Source organism: Schistocerca americana, chromosome 1 (genome assembly GCF_021461395.2).
Source record: "Schistocerca americana isolate TAMUIC-IGC-003095 chromosome 1, iqSchAmer2.1, whole genome shotgun sequence".
Lineage (NCBI taxonomy): Eukaryota > Metazoa > Arthropoda > Insecta > Orthoptera > Acrididae > Schistocerca > Schistocerca americana.
Window position 1 is genome coordinate 744,993,591 of NC_060119.1, and position 22,399 is coordinate 745,015,989.

Here is a 22,399-nt window from a genome sequence, read left to right on the forward strand (position 1 = left end):
GAGTGTATTTCATTACGCCTGTAATTGCCGCAGTCCGTGTAGCTTTGGACATGCGTGCATGTCCGAAGGATCTTTGCGTTGTACTTCTGAACAACAAAGGCACTGCAATATTGTGTATGACTGGTAGTGGTTGAGAGTACCATCCGTCAAGCACCGTACGGTGCCTTGCGGAGTGTGTATGTAGATGTAGAGGTAGATCTCTCAGAAAGTGACTGGTGACGGATGGCTGCAGCAGCAGCGGCGGCGAGACGATCGCCTGCACTTTGGCGACGTGGAGGAGGCACTGGACGCCATAGAGGGTGGCGACCTGGCGCCACAGCGCCAGCGGCACCACCAGCTCCACCAGCGCCAGCAGCTGCAGTTCCAGAAGGCACCGCAAGCCACGCCTGTGGCGCTGCCCGTCAAGATGGTGAGTCCTGCCACTTTGTTGGAGCGTTCTGAGTATCTGCGCCACGTACTGCGATGACGAGTGCCTGAAAAGAAACCTCTGATATTAAGACCTTGAAAATGTCTACTTTGTCTTTTTTATACCTTGTTTAATTGCTGCGCTATAGCTGTGTTGACTGAAGTGGAAAGTGTAACACCATGAACGTACTGACCGAATGTTACCTGTACCAGATACTCCAATATTCCCAGACCTAGCGATATACAGGGTGATTCAAAAAGAATACCACAACTTTAAAAATGTGTATTTAATGAAAGAAACATAATATAACCTTCTGTTATACATCATTACAAAGAGTATTTAAAAAGGTTTTTTTTCACTCAAAAACAAGTTCAGAGATGTTCAATATGGCCCCCTCCAGACACTCGAGCAATATCAACCCAATACTCCAACTCGTTCCACACTCTCTGTAGCATATCAAGTGTAACAGTTTGGATAGCTGCTGTTATTTCTCGTTTCAAATCATCAATGGTGGCTCGGAGAGGTGGCCGAAACACCATATCCTTAACATACCCCCATAAGAAAAAATCGCAGGGGGTAAGATCAGGGCTTCTTGGAGGCCAGTGATGAAGTGCTCTGTCACGGGCTGCCTGGCGCCCGATCCATCGCCTCGGGTAGTTGACGTTCAGGTAGTTACGGACAGATAAGTGCCAATGTGGTGGCGCTCCATCCTGCTGAAATATGAATTGTTGTGCTTCTTGTTCGAGCTGAGGGAACAGCCAATTCTCTAACATCTCCACATACTGTAGTCCAGTTACAGTAGCACCTTCGAAGAAAAAGGGACCAAAAACTTTATTTGCTGAAATGGCACAGAAAACGTTCACCTTAGGCGAGTCACGTTCATACTGAGTTGTTTCCCGCGGATTCTCAGTGCCCCATATACAGACATTGTGACGGTTGACTTTCCCGTTAGTGTGGAAAGTTGCTTCATCACTAAACACAATCTTTGAAACGAAAGATTCATCTGTTTCCATTTGAGCAAGGATAAAATCACATAAATCGATTCTTTCAATCTTATCAGCTGCAGACAGTGCTTGAACCAATTTCAGACGATAAGGTTTCATAACTAACCTTTATCGTAGGACTCTCCATACAGTTGATTGTGGAATTTGCAGCTCTCTGCTAGCTCTGCGAGTCGATTTTCCTGGGCTGCGAACAAATGCTTGCTGGATGCGTGCTACATTTTCATCACTCGTTCTCGGCCGTCCAGAACTTTTCCCTTTGTACAAACACCCATTCTCTGTAAACTGTTTATACCAACGTTTAATACACCACCTATCAGGAGGTTTAACACCATACTTCGTTCGAAATGCACGCTGAACAACTGTCGTCGATTCACTTCTGCCGTACTCAATAACACAAAAAGCTTTCTGTTGAGCGGTCGCCATCTTAGCATCAACTGACGCTGACGCCTAGTCAACAGCGCCTCAAGCGAACAAATGTACAACTAAATGAAACTTTATAGCTCCCTTAATTCGCCGACAGATAGTGCTTAGCTCTGCCTTTTGTCGTTGCAGAGTTTTAAATTCCTAAAGTTGTGGTATTCTTTTTGAATCACCCTGTATTTGTTAAAATGTCATCCTTATTTGAGTCTACTTTCAGTATTTTCACCTCAGGAAAGTCATATTCATAAATCATGTATGACGTGTCTCCATATGGCTATTATGTGTTCTAACATTACTGAAACTTTTCAGATAGACACCGCAACACAGCAAGTCCAGAGGATGTGCAAGTGCAGGTCATTCCCAATTTTTGATCCCTGAGAAGGGCCTTCCGTTGGCTTAGCGGTCAGCGCAGCGTCGTACTGTACTGACAGATCGCGCAGTCAGTTGGCTATGCTGCTATGACTAGAGAACGCGTGGTGACGAAATGTATTCTGGCCAGCAGTGCGGCAAGACTACAGTAATTTCCTGATGACGAGAAGAATGAGCAGTATGTCGCTTCCTGTCTCACTGAACGTGAACAATGGTGTAGCATGCAGACGTTCCTAATCTGAACACTATGATTTTAAAAGACAGGACACATTCGTAAGGTTCCATTAGAATTTGTTACTTTTAGCTGTTTAACAACCGCTATCGATAAATATGGTTCAGGATGTTTATCGATTACGGTTGTCTCAACCAATAATCGAGGGAACAATGGAATCCTGCACTAAAAGGTAGTTAACACAATGATTATCTCACAATGAGCTAACTAAAAGACAGACGCACAGAAGAAATTCGTACAGTTGTTAGCACTCTAGATCAGAATCGTAAGGAACACAGATTAAATCCTCATCTGACCATCCAGATATTAGTTTATCATTGTGTCTGTTAAATCGATCAGGAAAATAGCGGGTTGGTAGTACTGTAGCTGTACAATTCCGAGAGCAGTCTGTATCACTGCCAGGTTTCCATTGACGTATTCGTGGCGAGACATTCAGCAAATCCAAGATGGACAACTGTTCTATCGGTGGGAAACTCAAAGAATCCAATATGCGATCAAAGATGACTGAACTGGGGATATGGGTGCAGCCTGAAACTGGGGCAATTTAAATGGCGATTCGAAGTGGCTGATCTGGGGATACATCCCACGTACTTGCCAGGTTTACCGGGTTTTCCTAAGCTCTGTGATGACATAATCCACGGCAGTGGACCTGGGCATCGGAGCGCAGCCTGCACTGTTGCCAGATTGCTTGTTCTATATAGAGAATTCCAATGGCCACTTGTAAAAATTAAAGATGGTGACTGAGTTTTCCCTTGACGTCACAGACCACTGTGCTAAGATTAAAATGGCGGTAGCACAGTTCTCCTCCCCCCCCCCCCCCCCCGCCCGCCACCACCACCACCACTCCTCTGATGTCACAGATCACAGACATATCTTGCATGTGCAAACAATTTCCCTCAGAAAATTGCCAGTCCACGTGTGCTGTTGCATCACAACCAGGATAGGATAGAATCGTTGTATCTTTATTTACACAAATGCAGTGCCAGGAGTGACCCTTGAGCTGTGTTGCACCTGTCTGCATGCCGCAGCTAGATCTCCAGCTGCCCTGCTGTGCAACCGCCGCTTCCAGACGGCCAGGCCGACTGGACATCATGCTACGCCTGCAGCCATAGAGGCTGACTCATCCACACTATGCCGCACCAGCTACCAACTGGTGGCTGTGCCCTCAGCATGCTGCCAGCTCAGGCGCCAGGTGCTAAGTACAAGCAGTCACACTGGACCTCAGTACACTCCGTGTGACGTCATAGGCCACCATGTGAGCACTCATTTTCTCCAGGTGTTCCTGTCACAATGCTACACAGTTGCTTTCCTAAGACCTTAATCACACTCCAGTTTTAGAACTGACAATAGTTTCGTCTTATGGTTCGCGTCCAAAAACACTTCGAGAGAGCATCTGCCAACTTCTGCATGGAAGACTGTCCCACACAGATCTCAATGAATGAATATTTCCTGAATAAACACCAACATTCTTGCAACGGTCTTGTCAAAGCGGGCAGTAGAGCGGAGAGAGCTTCAGGGCATTCTCTTGTCCTTTCGATGGGAAACAGCCCCTAAAAGGTGGAATAATCAGCAATGATCGATAGCATTAGGATGCAGAAGCAGTGCAAACCACTGCATTAAAGACATGTAACGCGTAATCACAGGCCATGTGGCCTGTGATTTAAAGTGTCATGATGGTCTCCCCACAAGCAAAAGATTTCGAAGTAATACCCCATTCGTATCTTTCGGAGGAGACTGCCAAAGACGAGGTGACCGTGAGAAAAAAATCGAATAACTAACGAAAGGAGAACCTTCTACTAGTCGAGGTGTGGAATGACAGAAGTTGGAATGCGTGAGGAAAGCTAGAAAATCTGGAAAGGGAGGCGCTAAGGCTCAATCTAAATATAGTGGGGAGTCATTGGAGTGAAATGGGAAAAGACAAGGTTTTCTGGTCAGACGAATAGAGGGTGTTTTCAACAGCAGCAGGAAATGTTGTAACAGGAATGAGATTCGTTATACACACACATCAAAACAAAGTTTTGCGTCACCCCAGTTCCCAGAACTCCTGAAGATAGACGTTGACTGTGGATATTGCATCACAGACGCAGTCCCTTTGACTGTTCAGAGATGTCACTAAACCCGTCCAAAGATGTAAACAACCATGCATGAGCAGCGCCTATTAGACGGAGGGGGTCCGACAGCCGATCAGTTCCAGTCATTCCACCAGATAGGAGATACACGCCTCGTGTTGTCAGTAGTTCAACCATGTCTAGAAGGTCAATACCACAGTTCGATCGCGTCCGCATTGTTGCTTTGTGCCAGGAAGGGCTATCAACAAGGGAAGTGTCCAGGCGTCTCGGAGTGAACCAAAGCGATATTGTTCTGACGTGGAGGACATACAGAGAGACACGAACTGTCGATGAATGCCTCGCTCAGGCTGCCCAAAGGCTACTATTGCAGTGGATGACCGCTACCTACGGATTATTGCTCGGAGGAGCCCTGAAAGCAACGCCTCCATGTTGAATAATGCTTTTCGTGCAGCCACATGACGTCGTGTTACGACTCAAACTGTGAGTAATGGCTGCATGATGCGCAACTTCACTCCCGATGTCCATGGCGAGGTCCGTCTTTACAACCAGACACCATGCAGCGCGGTACAGATGGGCCCAACAACATGGTGAATGGACCGCTCAGGACTGGCATCACGTTCTCTTCACCGATGAGTGTCCCATGTGCCTTCAACCAGACAATCGTCGGAGACGTGTTTGGAGGCAACCCGGTCAGGCAGAACGCCTTAGACACACTGTCCAGCGAGTGCAGCAAGGTGGAGGTTCCCTGCTGTTTTGGGTTGGCAATATGTGGGGCTGACGTACGTCGCTGGTGGTCTTGTAAGGCGCCGTGACGACTGTACGATACGTGAATGCTATACTCTGATCAATAGTGAAACCATTTCGGCAGCATATTGGCGAAGAATTCGTCTTCAAGGAGGAAAATTCGAGCTCCCATTGTGCACATCTTGTGAATGACTTCCTTCAGGATAGCGACATCTCTCGAATAGAGTGGCCAGACTGTTCTCCAAACGTGAACCGTATCGAACACGCCTGGGATAGACTGAAAAGGGCTGTTTATGGACGAGCTGATCCCCCCAACCACTCTGAGGGATCTACGCCGAATCGCCGATGAGGAGTGGGACAATCTGGACCAACAGTGCTTTGAGGAACTTGTGGATAGTGTGCCACGACGAATGCTGGCATGCATCAATTCAAGAGGACGTGCTACTGGATATTATAGGTGCCGGTGTGTACAGCAATCTGGACCACCATCTCTGAATGTCTCGCTGTATGGTGGTACAACATGCAATGTGTGGTTTTCATGAGCAATAAAAAGAGCAGAAATGATGTTTATGTTGATCTCTATTCCAATTTTCTGTACGGTTTCCGGAACTCTCGGAAGCGAGGTGATGCATAATTTTTTATGTGAAAATAGGGAGGTAGCGCAGAAAGTGAGTTACTGTGAACAGTTCAATGAGAGGGTTGTTCTCATCAGAATCGACAGAAAATGAACATCAACAACAATAGTTCAGGTATACATGCCCATGTCACAAGTAGAAGATGAAGAGATAGAAAAAGTATGTGAGGATATTGAACGGTTAATTCAGTGCGTAAAGGGAGATGAAAATCCAATAGACCTAGGAGACTGGAATACGATAGTAGGGAAAAAGTAGAGGAAAAGGCTAGGGGAGGATATGGTCTAGGTAATAGGAATGAGAGAGGAGAAAGACTAATTTCTGCAACACATTTCAGCCGGTAATAGCGAATATTCTGTTCAAGAATCAGAAGAGAAGGTGGTATACCTGGAAAGGACCAAGAGATACGAGAATATTTCACTTAGCACCATGCTCAAGTAAAGATTCCGAAATCACATATTGGATTGTAAGGCGTACCTAGGAACAGATACAGACTCGGACCACAATTTAGAAATGATGAAGAGTAGGCTGAAGTTCAAGAGGCCAGCTATAGATAGTTCAATAGACAGTTCAGTTGAAGAGGAATGGACATTTCTAAAAAGAGCAATCCCAGAATTTGGAAAGAAAAACTTCGGTATAAGGAACGTCACTGCGATGAAACCATGGGTATCAGAAGAAATACTTCAGTTGACAGACGAAACAAGAAAGTGCAAAAATGTTCAGGGGAATTCAGGAACAGATAAATACAAGTCACTCATGAATGAAATAAATAGGAAGTGCAGGGAAACTAAGGCGAAAAGGCTGCATGGAAAATGTGAAGAAATCGAAAATGTTTGTCGGAATGACTGACTCAGCATGTAGAAAAGTCAAAACAATCCTCGGTGAAATTAAAAGCGAGGGTGGCAACATTATTAGTGCAATGGGAATTCCACTATTAAATGCAGAGGAGAGGGAATAGGTGGAAAGAGTAGGCAGAAGGCCTCTGTGAGGGGGAGGACTTGCCTGATGATGTGATGGAAGAAGAAACCTCAGTTGATAGGAAAGAGATAGGGGATCCACTACTGTAATCAAAGTTTAAAAGAACTTTGAAAGACTTCATATCAAATAAGCAGAAGGGATAAATAAGGGACCATCGGAATATCTAAAATCACTGGGGGAAGTGGCAACAAAACGATCATTCACGTTGGTGTGTGGAATGTATAAGACTAGCGACACACCATCTGACTTTCAGAAAAACCTCATCCACACAATTCCGAAGACTGCAAGAGCCGACAAGTGCGAGAACTATTGTACGATCAGCCTCACAGCTGATGCATCCAAGTTGTTGACGAGAATAATACACAAAAAAATGGAAAAGAAAATTGAGGGTCTGTTAGATCACGATCGGTTTGGCTTTTGGAAAGTTAAAGGCACCAAGGAGACAGTTCTGACGTTGCGATTGATAATGGAAGCAAGACTGAAGAAAAATCAAGACATGCTCATAGGATTTGTCGACTTCGAAAAGCCATTCCACCTTATAAAATGGTGCAAGATGTTCGAAATTCTGGAAAAAAATACGAGTAAGCTGTAGGGAAAGACGGGTAATACACAATATGTACAAGAGTCAAGAGGGAACAATAAGAGTGGAACTCCAAGAACGAATTGCCCAGATTAAAAAGATTGTAAGACTGGGATGTAGTCTTTCGCCCCTACTGTTCAGTCTACAAATCGAAGAAGCAATGGTGGAAATAAAAGAAATATTCAAAAGTGGAATAAAAATTCAAGGTGAAATGATAAAGATGACACACTGAAGACATTGTTATTCTCAGTGAAAGTGAAGAAGAATTAAGGCTCTGCTGAATGGAATGAATCGTCGAATGAGTACAGGATATGTATTGAGAGTACATCGAAGAAAGACTAAAGTAATGAGAAGTAGAAGAAATGACAACGGCGAGAATATTAACGACAGGTTTGTTGATCACGATGTAGACGAACATAAGGAATCCTGCTACGCAGGCAGCAAAATAACCCCTGACGGACGGAACAAAGAGAAGATAAACAGCATACTAGCACTGGGAAACAGGGCATTCCTGGACAAGAGTAGTCTACTAATATCAGACATAGACCTTAATCTGGGGAAGAAATTTCTTTGAATGTACGTTTGGATCACAGTATTGTATGATAGTGAAATATGAACAGTGGGAAAACCGGAACAGAAGAGAACCAAAGCATTTGAGATGTAGTACTGCAGAAGATTGTTGAAAGTTAGATTGACTGCTATCGTAAGGAACGAGGAGGTTCTCCGCAGAATCGGCAAAGAAAAGAATGTACAGAAAACACTGGTAAGAATAAAGGAGAGGATGATAGGACATCTGTTAAGACATCAAACAGTAACTTCCACGGCACTTGATGGAGGTGTAGATGGTAAAACCTCTAGAGGAAGACATAGATTGGTAAACATATAGCAAACAACGGAGGATGTAGACTGCAAGTTCCACTCTGAGATGAAAAGGTTGACACAGGAGAGAAATTCGTAGTCGGCCGCATCAGACCAGTCAGAAGACTGATGACTGAAAAAAAAATTGATTGATGGAGTGTGGGGTTTCTGTTTGATGACAAAGTTCATTTTTGAAGAGCTTACATGGCAGGCACACATCTAAAACTATCAGGACAGTTTCACGAGCACACTCTTTGTTCAGACGTTATGGTGCTGATGACATTGCAATGTCCCGAAACCTGCTCAGAACCATGCAATAAATAGTATTTTCCAATATGAGCTATACTTTGAGCTCAAAGACCAAGTCATTCGTGCTTGGTGGTGCATCTTTCAAGTATCTGAAAGTCTCGAGAATGGTACTATCGTTAGAGAATTAACATCAAGAGGACCTGAGAGCCATGAAGAAGTTGAAAGTCACCATAAGAAAGATGGACATAAATACTTTACAATAGACATCGTAAGAGCAGATCTATAGGATTGTCTTCCTTAGGACGCTGTGATGGCAATGAGTTGTTTGTGATTTCCATCACTCAGTTGTGGACAAAGGCTTTTCAGCAGTATATATCCCACATAAAGCAATCGCTGAATCGCTCCGCTAAGGCATGGAAGTCACTGTTTTGATTCGTTTGTCATTTGACTGTGAGTGGCACTAAAAAAATAGTAGTTTCGAAATCGTTGCTCACACCGGCTGCGAACGACATGGTATAATTCGATTTCTGTTTCCAAAAGTACGCTATCTGATAGAAAGTATTGGGGCATGTTCGTTCTTCGCTTCTATGATAGCTTGAACTCTGCTGAGGTCACTATCAATGATGGTTCTCAATGTCAGTGGAGGAATGGCAGCCCATTCTTCCTCAAGAGACGAAACCAGAGCAGGTAGGTTGTTGAGGTCTGGCGCGAAGTGGACCTCCTTACTCATCCCAAACGTATTACTGTTGAGGTCTGGCGCGAAGTGGACCTCCTTACTCATCCCAAACGTATTACAGTTGCTTCAAGTCGGAACTCTGGGCAGGCCAACGAATTTCAGGATTGTTATTGTACAGAAAACAATTCCCTCCCAGATGCTGCTTTACGACAGGATGCACTGTCAAGCTGTTGCAATCAATCAACGCGTCCGAACTGTTCCCCTACTGTACGTAGTGCCCAACGCTGTAAAATATGTCCAAATCCTTCCGCATTTAGCGTATTGTATTGCTCAATAGGGGGATCACACCACAGCCACGAAAAACACCACCTCCTCCGTAATTCGCCGTTGGCACCACACATGATGACAGGTAACGTCCTGCAGGCATTTGTCAAACCCAAACCATTACGTCGTATTGCCACGGGGTATAGCGTGATTCGTCACTCCAAATCACTCGCTTCGGGTCACCCAGTGTCCAGCGGCGTCACTTTTCACACCACCCCATGCTTCGGTTAGCACTGGCTATAGAAATATGTTCCTTACAAAAAAGCTATTGACCATTGCAGCCCAGGCACCATTGTACCTCCTACGCACATTAACTGTGCTAGATGGAAGACTGGTAGCACTTTGGGACACACCAGCGATTTATTGTGCCGATTTCATGCAATTTTCTGTAATTACCGTCCGCAATGCTCGGCAGTCACTGTTTGTAAGTACACGAGATCTGTCTGGTCTTGATGTAGCTGTAGTTGCTCTTTCGCGTTTCCACTTCGTAGTCACAGTCACACTGAAACTTTCCCGTCTCATCTATATCTCTTTTGTTACGCAACCTTCCCTTTTACAATAACCTATGAAGCCTTCCCTTAGGATTTCTGTCTCTTGCTTAGTAATAACAAATGAAATATTCCCTTTGAAATTAATTCTCTTTCTCAATCTTCGCATACAAATTTAAATGCTGCTTATTAAAAGTTATTTTCTGATTATTTCGACGAAACATAGAACGTGTCGTCGTCGTGGCCCTCAGTCGTTACCTGCAATAACCCAAAACTGTTCCTTACCTTTTTTACTGTAACTGGATCGCCATCTGACTGCTAGATCGAACTGCGACACGAATATACTTACTCTGGTTTACTATACTCTATTAGTTGCTGATGGGCTGTCATAATAAGTGGCTGTATTTATTACCAAAGCTGACGTTATTCTTTAATAGCAAGGCTGACGTAATTCTTTAATTAATTTGACTGAAGTTACGTTATTCATAATTAAACTTTTTCTTGACGACAATAAAATTTTGCAAAATTTTACGTTGATCGTTTTTGGGATAGATTATAATCAGTAATGCAATATTGCTGGCAAAAATTAATTATATCCTGAATGAAATGATTTTACAAACGTTCAAATGGGACTTACTTTTTACAATAATCTTACAACTAGCAATGCGCAAACATACCTTCAGTAGTCTTGAGTTTCTCAAAAAATTGATTCAATAATATTAGTTCCTCTTACGATAATAGTTAGCTGATGTCTCTGTACATCCATTTATAATATCTTGTAAATCATAGCTGGTGGTTGGCAGGCACACCGCTCCTCTCAACCTCTCTCTTCAGACCTGCTACCGACTCACTTCACGTCTCGCTTACTACTGACTTCCTACGAACGCTTAAGTGCGGTCTCTCCCGCCAACAATGCTTTCTGGTGCAGACGATTCCTGCTACCATTACAAAATGTATCAATGCGCGGTCTTTCCTGCTCTTTTCTTAAAATGTATCCATACGCGGTCTCTCCCGCCTTTTTAAAAATTATATCAATGTGCGGTCTCTCCTGCCAACAATACTTTGGTGCAGACATTCTCTGCTACCACAATTATTTCCAACATGAGCAATATTCATTATTCCTACTCAATCCTATTAATAAAATATAAACATCTTTCATAAATTGTGGTTTGAAAATACACTCCTGGAAATTGAAATAAGAACACCGTGAATTCATTGTCCCAGGAAGGGGAAACTTTATTGACACATTCCTGGGGTCAGGTACATCACATGATCACACTGACAGAACCACAGGCACATAGACACAGGCAACAGAGCATGCACAATGTCGGCACTAGTACAGTGTATATCCACCTTTCGCAGCAATGCAGGCTGCTATTCTCCCATGGAGACGATCGTAGAGATGCTGAATGTAGTCCTGTGGAACGGCTTGCCATGCCATTTCCACCTGGCGCCTCAGTTGGACCAGCGTTCGTGCTGGACGTGCAGACCGCGTGAGACGACGCTTCATCCAGTCCCAAACATGCTCAATGGGGGACAGATCCGGAGATCTTGTTGGCCAGGGTAGTTGACTTACACCTTCTAGAGCACGTTGGGTGGCACGGGATACATGCGGACGTGCATTGTCCTGTTGGAACAGCAAGTTCCCTTGCCGGTCTAGGAATGGTAGAACGATGGGTTCGATGACGGTTTGGATGTACCGTGCACTATTCAGTGTCCCCTCGACGATCACCAGTGGTGTACGGCCAGTGTAGGAGATCGCTCCCCACACCATGATGCCGGGTGTTGGCCCTGTGTGCCTCGGTCGTATGCAGTCCTGATTGTGGCGCTCACCTGCACGGCGCCAAACACGCATACGACGATCATTGGCACCAAGGCAGAAGCGACTCTCATCGCTGAAGACGACACGTCTCCATTCGTCCCTCCATTCACGCCTGTCGCGACACCACTGGAGGCGGGCTGCACGATGTTGGGGCGTGAGCGGAAGACGGCCTAACGGTGTGCGGGACCGTAGCCCAGCTTCATGGAGACGGTTGCGAATGGTCCTCGCCGATACCCCAGGAGCAACAGTGTCCCTAATTTGCTGGGAAGTGGCGGTGCGGTCCCCTACGGCACTGCGTAGGATCCTACGGTCTTGGCGTGCATCCGTGCGTCGCTGTGGTCCGGTCCCAGGTCGACGGGCACGTGCACCTTCCGCCGACCACTGGCGACAACATCGATGTACTGTGGAGACCTCACGCCCCACGTGTTGAGCAATTCGGCGGTACGTCCACCCGGCCTCCCGCATGCCCACTATACGCCCTCGCTCAAAGTCCGTCAACTGCACATACGGTTCACGTCCACGCTGTCGCGGCATGCTACCAGTGTTAAAGACTGCGATGGAGCTCCGTGTGCCACGGCAAACTGGCTGACACTGACGGCGGCGGTGCACAAATGCTGCGCAGCTAGCGCCATTCGACGGCCAACACCGCGGTTCCTGGTGTGTCCGCTGTGCCGTGCGTGTGATCATTGCTTGTACAGCCCTCTCGCAGTGTCCGGAGCAAGTATGGTGGGTATGACACACCGGTATCAATGTGTTCTTTTTTCCATTTCCAGGAGTGTAGACAATAGAAATATACACGTCCTACAACATCAACGGCAGTCGACGTGGGCTGCGTTAGATGGGTTGAAATGTCGCTGCTGGACATCCAATGACTCTTTCAGTTTTGATATAACTGAGCTCTCCTGATCGACCCTGTCTACTGATAACACAACACTCCTTCCCTCCTCTTAGACTGGCGGGTTCGCCTCTCGTGCCATCTAGTGGTCAATTTCGCATTACGCAAGAGTGTCCAGATAGTTCCAGTCTGATAGTGCATATATTTAATGACCGAATGGCCCTCACTTCTCTGATACGTCTGTTAAATACATTACATTAAGCAGAAGAACAAATTTCATCTTGACTTAATTAGTGAGCTGCGATGTGTACTGTTAGTTGAGGTAAATAGTACGTTGTTGTCAGGGGCCAGCTGTGCATAAGGAGGTGGAGCGCGCTGCCCGGGCGCTGTTCAGCAAACGGACGCGGACGCTCTACCACTGGATGTACCCTGGCACGTCCAAGAGCAAGCTCAAGGCCACCGTCGCCAGCGCCTGGGAGACACTGCCCGAGTCCGAGAAGCTCTTCTACATGTCGCAGGTCAGTGAGGGCGCTACAAGTGGCTGCTTCTGTGAGAGCTTACTGGTACTAGGCGAGCATGTGGCCTCTCGTATCTGAAAACTATACCACTAACATCTGCTGCAGCTTCGCAAACGAAGAAGTTTGCAGCACGATCATTTCCTCCACACGATACGCTTAAACACCGTCATCATTATTATACACTGGTAACTAGTGTTGCACTATACGCACTGCTTTTAACAAGTTACTTCAATTTCTACATCTGCATCTACACTACGCAAGCCACCCAACGGTGTGTGGCGGAGGGCACTTTAAGTGCCACTCTCATTACCTCCCTTTCCTGTTCCAGTCGCGTATGGTTCGCGGGAAGAACGACTGCCGGAAAGCCTCTCTAAGTTTACATTCGTGATCTCCTCGGGAGGTATAAGTATGGGAAAGCAATATATTCGATACCTCATCCAGAAATGCACCCTCTCGAAACCTGGACAGCAAGTTACACCGTGATGCAGAGCGCCTCTCATGCAGAGTCTGCCACTTAGTACAGCACTTCTCTTGCAGCTGTCATATAGAGAAGATCATATCCATGGTTGATCAGCCAGGTCTGAAGCCGCACTGACTGGAAGCTAGGATTTGTATACATGGCTCTTACATATGCCTTCCTGGCTAAAGTTGGCCGTGAAATGCCTCGATAATTGCTGCATCTCCGTAACGCTATCACGCTTACCAAAGAACCCTGTGACAAAACGCGCCGCTCTTCTTTGGATCTTCTCTACCTCCTCCGTCAATCCGATCTGGTACGGATCCCACACTGATGAGCAATACTCAAGTATAGGTCGAACGAGAGTTTTGTAAGCCACCTCCTTTGTTGATGGACTACATTTTCTAAGCACTCTCCCAATGAATCTCAACCTGGTACCCGCCTTACCAACAATTAATTTTATGTGATCATTCCACTTCAAATCGTTCCGTACGCATACTCCCAGATATTTAACAGAAGTAACTGCTACCAGTGTTTGTTCCGCTATCATATAATCATACAATAAAGGATCCTTCTTTCTATGTATTCGCAATACATTACATTTGTCTATGTTAAGGGTCAGTTGCCATTCCCTGCACCAAGTGCCTATCCGCTGCAGATCTTCCTGCATTTCGCTGCAATTAACTAATGCTGCAACTTCTCTCTATACTACAGCATCATCCGCGAAAAGCCGCATGGAACTTCCGACACTATCTACTAGGTCATTTATATATATTGTGAAAAGCAATGGTCCCATAACACTCCCCCGTGGCAGGCTAGAGATTACTTTAACGTCTGTAGACATATCTCCATTGAGAACAACATGCTGTGTTCTGTTTGCTAAAAACTCTTCAATCCAGCCACACAGCCGGTCTGATATTCCGTAGGCTCTTACTTTGTTTATCAGGCGACAGTGCGGAACTGTATCGAACGCCTTCCGGAAGTCAAGGAAAATGGCATCTACCTGGGAGCCTGTATCTAATATTTTCTGGGTCTCATGAACAAATAAAGCGAGTTGGGTCCCACACGATCGCTGTTTCCGGAATCCATGTTGATTCCTATAGAGTAGATTCTGGGTTTCCAGAAATGACGTGATACGCGAGCAAAAAATATGTTCTACAATTCTACAACAGGCCGATGATTTAGTACCACCTTCCTCCAGGTTTCCGATATCCTCAGTTGGATTAGTTTGTTATCCATCCATCAACACAATCTTGGTCCACAGAGAATACAGTTTCTGTAGTGTTTCATTTCGTTAAATCTCTAGGCACTGAGCTTCCATACAGCCTTACTACACATCAAGCCCACTGCACTCACTTACTTCGCACAAGCGTTTTGATTCGATTGCCACCCAGCACCTACACGTGTGTCAGTACTCTGCAAACCACTGTGTAGTGCATGGAGGGGGGCACTTCTCATTGTATCACATATTAAGTTCCTTTCCCAGCCCATTCGCGTATGGACAGCAGGTATAATGATTGCTCAAATGCCGCTGTGCGCGTTGTCATTACTGTAATCTTGCGGTAGTGCTCCCTACAGAGGCGACAAGTAGGCGGTTGTAGAATGTTCCTGGGTTTTTCGTTTAATGCTGTTTCTTGAAACTTTGTAAGTTGGCATTCGCGCGATAGTTGGCGTGTGTTCACCAGTTCAGATTTTTCATCATCTCCGTGATGCTGCGCCATGCGTCAGACAAACTAATAAGCATTCTTGCTGCCTTTGTTTGTAATCTTCAGTATTTTAAGTATTGTTGGTAAGAGTCCTATTCATTTGAGCAATGTCCTAGAATAAGTCGTGCGAGTATTTTGTAAGCATTTTACTTTGTCAACACTTAGAATCCTACCCGTGAACGCTGGCAGCCTACGAATGAACCCAAATCTGTCGCCTGCTTTAACTAAGACGAAGCCTACGTGATCATTTCATTTTGTATCCCTAGGACTCACGGAATACTACGTAGCCGCGTTTTGTGAAGTGCTTAGCTTTACATTCTACAACATTTACAGCAAGTTACCAATTTCACACCACTTTGAAATTTTTATTAGGCTCTCACTAAATGTTTGTGCAGCTTGTTTTCAGATAACATTTAATTAGGGATAATAACGCTAGATACAAAATTCTGATTTTACTGTTCATATTGCCTACTAGGTCATTACTACACAACATGAACAGAAAGGTTCCCAACACACTTCCTTTGGGGCACGCCCTAAGTTGTTTTTGCATCTGTTGATGACTCTCTACCCAAAATAAATGTTGCGTCCTCCCTATCAAGAAAACCTTTCTCTTCTCGGTTTCTCTATTCCTCCACTGTCCTGTGAGTTGATCCGTTCCAGGAATTCAGCGTAGTCCAGAAGATGTCAATTTTCTTTCACTCCGATTTCCTTGCTATGAATGTCCTACAAGATTTACTTTAATTCACATGACTGCACACATAATGACGCCTGAAGACTTATCGACACACAATGTTTGTAATCTACCTTTAATGGATGCTTCTCAGACCGCTGACCAGGAGATGGTGGAGGGCACTATATATCAAATATTAGCATCTGTCCATCCTATTTCATTTGTGTACCGATATATGGAAAAATTAAAATGTACAGATACTGTATACAAATATTGGAACCCGCCCAATTGATGTTATCTAATAGTTCCTGCGAGAGACATACAGTGAATTGAAACTTCCTGGCAAGGTTCGCAGGAGAGCTTCTGTAAAGTTTGGAAGGTAGGAGACGAAGTACTGGCAGAAGTAAAGCTGTGAGACGGGGAGTGAGTCGTGCTTGGGTAGCTCAGTTGGTAGAGCACTTGCCCGCGAAAGGCAAAGGTCCCGAGTTCGGGTCTCGGTCCGGCACACAGTTTTAATCTGCCAGGAAGTTTCATATCAGCGCACACTCCGCTGCAGAGTGAAAATCTCATTCTCGATACAGTGAATTGTTCCATTTCTTCCTCGAATACTTAAGGTGTTTCCATGAACAGCACTATCTTTCTTCCAAAGATTTCGATTCATGGTCCCTGAACATTTCTTTCCCACTATCCTAAAGCTGCACTAACATGTTACAGACCCATGAACGCTTCTTTCAGTTGGGTTAACGTCTGCTGTTACGGCTGTTAGATAAGAACTACTCTAAAATTCGTCTGACTGCCTCCTTTCCTTTAGTGATGCACCGCACATTCCTAGAACCATCCAAAAATTTTGTCTCTGTTCGTCATCCCTACCACTGATTTGAAGTGCCAGTTCTATTTACACTGTTTGACAATTGCTAAGGAACAAAGGCATTGTTGGACAAGAATAAACACAGGCAACGATGGACGACATGAAACATAACACACACGAAATAGAGCTGGAGTGGTACATTTACAACAAAAAATGGTACATGAATTTTATCCTTAGTGGATGTTAACAGTCCAGCATATTTTATCAGCAAGAAACTTAGACATTCTTAGTAACTTTTATATCTATGAAAACAAATCTTCAATTAAAAATAGCTATGAACTTATTGAGCATATCAAAGACTTACCCAATAACATAGGGGTGCCAAATTTGCTTCAGTGGGCACAGTAAACCTTTACACCAACATTCCTATACATGACACTATTCAGATAATTAAAAACAACCTATTAAAACACAAAAAGCTCACCAAGGCTGAGATATGTGAACTCACTGACCTGCCAGAACTAGTCCTACCACACAATTATTTTACTTTTAACAACAAAAGTTATAAACAGGAAGATGGTCTTGCAATGGGCAGTAGTTTGGCAGGAATACTTGCAGATACTTACGTTAACCACATAGAAAATAAATTTTTCAGATCAGATAGCTCATTTGAAAATAAAACAATATATTACAAAAGGTATGTGGATGATAATATTATCTTGCACAATGGTACAACTGAGGAGATTGAGAAACTAGCTAAAGGCCTCAGCAGGATGCACAACAACATCAGATTCATTGTAGAACACCAAGTAGATAAAGGCATCAATTTTCTTGACCTTACAATATCTAATGTAAACAACAATCATGTGCATTCCAGATTTACTGAAAACCCACCACTAGTGACGCGTCATTAACAACTCATGTAATCCAGTACAACACAAAATGGCATTCTTCAGATCCACACTTAATCGTATACATAAAATCCCACTCAGCCCCCATGATTAACAAAAAGAAATTAATATTATCAAAGAAATTGCACGTAGAAATGGATACAACACAGATGTAATTGATAAACTTAACAACAAAATAAAAAAGAAACAATGCACACCTACTAAACCAGATTCACAAGAAGGAAAAAACACATTCGCCCGCATACCCTTTACAGGTAAAATTTCATACCAATTTGCCAACCTCTTTCGGAAAACTGGTATTCAAATTTCTTTCAGCACTAACAAGAAGCTACAACAGCACATCTTCCACAACAGTAAAACAGATAACCAATGCCACCACAAATCAGGTATTTATCAACGTTTATGTGACAACTGCCCACAGTTGTACATAGGCCAAACTGAAAGGAGTTTCACTATAAGATACCGTGAGCATATGGGTGCCTTCCAGCTAAATAACTTTGATAAATCCACCTTTGCAATGCACCTATAAGACCATGGTCACTCACCCACGGCCATTACAGACAACCTACAAATACTATACACTGTGAACAAACGAAAGAAAATGAGTCTGCTCGCAGAGCTAGAAATTCATATCCACAGCTCTAACTAACCAGACCTTATTCTCAACGAACAAGTTGAGCTTGTAAACAAATCTTATCTTCACATATTTCATTTAATATTCAAAAACAAAAACTAATTATCCTCTGGTATAATAACAAAATAATACTATACGGAAATTCGATGTAGCAGTCGTACAACAGTTCAAGTGTCACTATTGTAATTTTTAATAGTCATATTGTAAACACAAGCTGTAGCTGTCATTGTACAATTTATAATAGCTTTCAAAATTTCATGAGTTTAAAATCATTCTACTTCCTAGCACTAAGTTCTCTGACAACAGTGTGGCTCAAAACAGTTCTAGCTGTCATTTTTTAATTTGTAATAGCTTTTAGTAATTTCATTCATATATATATATATATATATATATATATATATATATATATATATATATATATATAGCATCATTGTACTTCCTAGATCTAAGTTCTCCAACAAAAATGTGGATCAAAAAATTTCATAATGTGTACCAAAAAACTTCGCAATCTATAATAGCTTTTAAGTTTCTATATGTGCAACACCCTTGCACTTCCTGTGGCTACGTTCTTTGACCATAACTCACATATTTCTGTATGAGCAACATCTTTACACCTGCTACGTCTAAGTTCTTTGACCATAGCCCACATGTTTGTTTGCAAACAGTGAAATATGCAGCTAAACTTTATAAACCTGAAATATGGACGTGAAAATGATAATAAGTGTGAAATTAAGTGGAAAAGTCCCTACCCCCACGAACCATGGACCTTGCCGTTGGTGGGGAGGCTTGCGTGCCTCAGCGATATAGATGGCTGTACCGTAGGTGCAACCACAACGGAGGGGTATCTGTTGAGAGGCCAGACAAACGTGTGGTTCATGAAGAGGGGCAGCAGCCTTTTCAGTAGTTGCAGGGGCAACAGTCTGGATGATTGACTGATCTGACCTTGCAACACTAACCAAAACAGCCTTGCTGTGCTGGTACTGCGAACGGCCGTAATTTTCTGACCTTGCAACACTAACCAAAACAGCCTTGCTGTGCTGGTACTGCGAACGGCCGTAATTTTTCCCGAGGGCATGCAGCTTTACTGTATGGATAAATGATGATTGCGTCCTCTTGTGTAAAATATTCCGGAGGTAAAATAGTCCCCCATTCGGATCTCCGGGCGGGGACTACTCAGGAGGACGTCGTTATCAGGAGAAAGAAAACTGGCGTTCTACGGATCGGACCGTGGAATGTCAGATCCCTTAATCGGGCAGGTAGGTTAGAAAATTTAAAAAGGGAAATGGATAGGTTAAAGTTAGACATAGTGGGAATTAGTGAAGTTCGGTGGCAGGAGGAACAAGACTTCTGGTCAGATGAATACAGGGTTATACATAGAAAATCAAATAACGATAATGCAGGAGTAGATTTAATAACGAATACAAAAATAGGAGAGCGAATAAGCTACTGCGAACAACATAGTGAACGCATTATTGTGGCCAACTTAGATATAGTGGGAATTAGTGAAGTTCGGTGGCAGGAGGAATAAGACTTTTGGTCAGGTGAATACAGGGTTATAAATACAAAATCAAATAGAGGTAATGCAGGAGTAGGTTTAATAATGAATAAAAAAAATAGGAGTTCGGGTAAGCTACTACAAACGACATAGTGAACGCATTATTGTGGCCAAGATAGACACGAAGCCCACACCTACGACAGTAGTACAAGTCTATATGCCAACTAGCTCTGCAGATGACGAAGAAATTGAATAAATGTATGATGAGATAAAAGAAATTATTCAGGTAGTAAAGGGAGACGAAAATTTAATAGTCATAGTTGACTGGAATGCGAGAGTAGAAAAAGGGAGAGAAGGAAACATAGTAGGTGAATATGGATTGGCACTAAGAAATGAAAGAGGAAGCCGCCTGGTAGAACTTTGCGCAGAGTATAACTTAATCATAGCTAAAACTTGGTTTAAGAATCATGAAAGAAGGTTGTATACATGGAAGAACCCTGGAGATTCTAGAAGGTATCAGATAGATTATATAATGGTAAGACAGAGATTTTAGAACCAGGTTTTAAATTGTAAGTCATTTCCAGGGGCAGATGTGTACTCTGACCACAATCTATTGGTTATGAACTGTAAATTAAAACTGAAGAAACTGCAAAAAAGGTGGGAATTTAAGGAGATGGGACCTGGATAAAGTGAAAGAACCAGAGGTTGTACAGAGTTTCAGGGAGAGCATAAGGGAACAACTGACAGGAATGGGGGAAAGAAATACAGTAGAAGAAGAATGGTTAGCTCTGAGGGATGAAGTAGTGAAGGCAGCAGAGGACCAATAGGTAAAAAGACGAGGGCTAGTAGAAATCCTTGGGTAACAGAAGAAATATTGAATTTAATTGATGAAAGGAGAAAATATAAAAACGCAGTAAATGAAGCAGGCAAAAGGGAATACAAACGTCTCAAAAATGAGATCGGCAGGAAGTGCAAAATGGCTAAGCAGGGATAGCTAGAGGACAAATGTAAGGATGTAGAGGCTTATCTCACTAGGGGTAAGATGGATACTGCCTACATGAAAATCAAAGAGACCTTTGGAGAAAAGAGAGCCACTTGTATGAATATCAAGAGCTCAGATGGAAACGCAGTTCTAAGCAAAGAAGAGAAAGCAGAAATGTGGAAGGAGTATATAGAGGGTCTATACAAGGACGATGTACTTGAGGATAATATTATGGAAATGGAAGAGGATGTAGATGAAGATGAAATGGGATATACGATACTGCGTGAAGGGTTTGACAGGGCACTTAAAGACCTGAGTCGAAACAAGGCCCCGGGAGTAGACAACATTCCATTGGAACTACTGACAGCCATGCGAGAGCCAGTCCTGACAAAACTCTACCATCTGGTGAGCAAGATGTATGAGACAGGCGAAATACCCTCAGACTTCAAGAACAATATAATAATTCCAATCCCAAAGAAAGCAGGTGTTGACAGATGCGAAAATTACCGAACTATCAGTTTAATAAGTCACAGCTGCAAAATACTAACACGAATTCTTTACAGACGAATGGAAAAACTAGTAGAAGCCAACCTCGGGGAAGATCAGTTTGGATTCCGTAGAAACACTGGAACACGTGAGGCAATACTGATCTTACGACTTATCTTAGAAGAAAGATTAGGGAAAGGCAAACCTACGTTTCTAGCATTTGTAGACTTAGCGAAAGCTTTTGACAATGTTGACTGGAATACTCTCTTTCAAATTCTAAAGGTGGGAGGGGTAAAATACAGGGAGCGAAAGGCTATTTACAATTTGTACAGAAACCAGATGGCAGTTATAAGAGTCGAGGGGCATGAAAGGGAAGCAGCGGTTGGGAAGGGAGTGAGACAGGGTTGTAGCCTGTCCCCGATGTTATTCAATCTGTATATTGAGCAAGCAGTAAAGGAAACAAAAGAAAAATTCGGAGTAGATATTAAAGTCCATGGAGAAGAAATAAAAACGTTGAGGTTCGCCGATGACATTGTAATTCTGTCAGAAACAGCTAAGGACTTGGAAGAGCAGTTGAACGGAATGGACAGTGTCTTGAAAGGAGGATACAAGATGAACATCAACAAAAGCAAAACGAGGATAAGGGAATGTAGTCGAATTAAATCGGGTGATGCTGAGGGAATTAGATTAGGAAATGAGATACTTAAAGTAGTAAAGGAGTTTTGCTATTTGGGGAGCAAAATAACTGATGATGGTCGAAGTAGAGAGAATATAAAATGTAGACGGGCAATGGCAAGGAAAGCGTTTCTGAAGAAGAGAAATTTGTTAACATCGATTATAGATTTAAGTGTCAGGAAGTCGTTTCTGAAAGTATTTGTATGGAGTGTAGCCATTTATGGAAGTGAAACATGGACGATAAATAGTTTGGACAAGAAGAGAATAGAAGCTTTCGAAATGTGGTGCTACCGAAGAATGCTGAAGATTAAATGGGTAGATCACATAACCAATGAGGAGGTATTGAATAGAATTGGGAAGAAGAGGAGTTT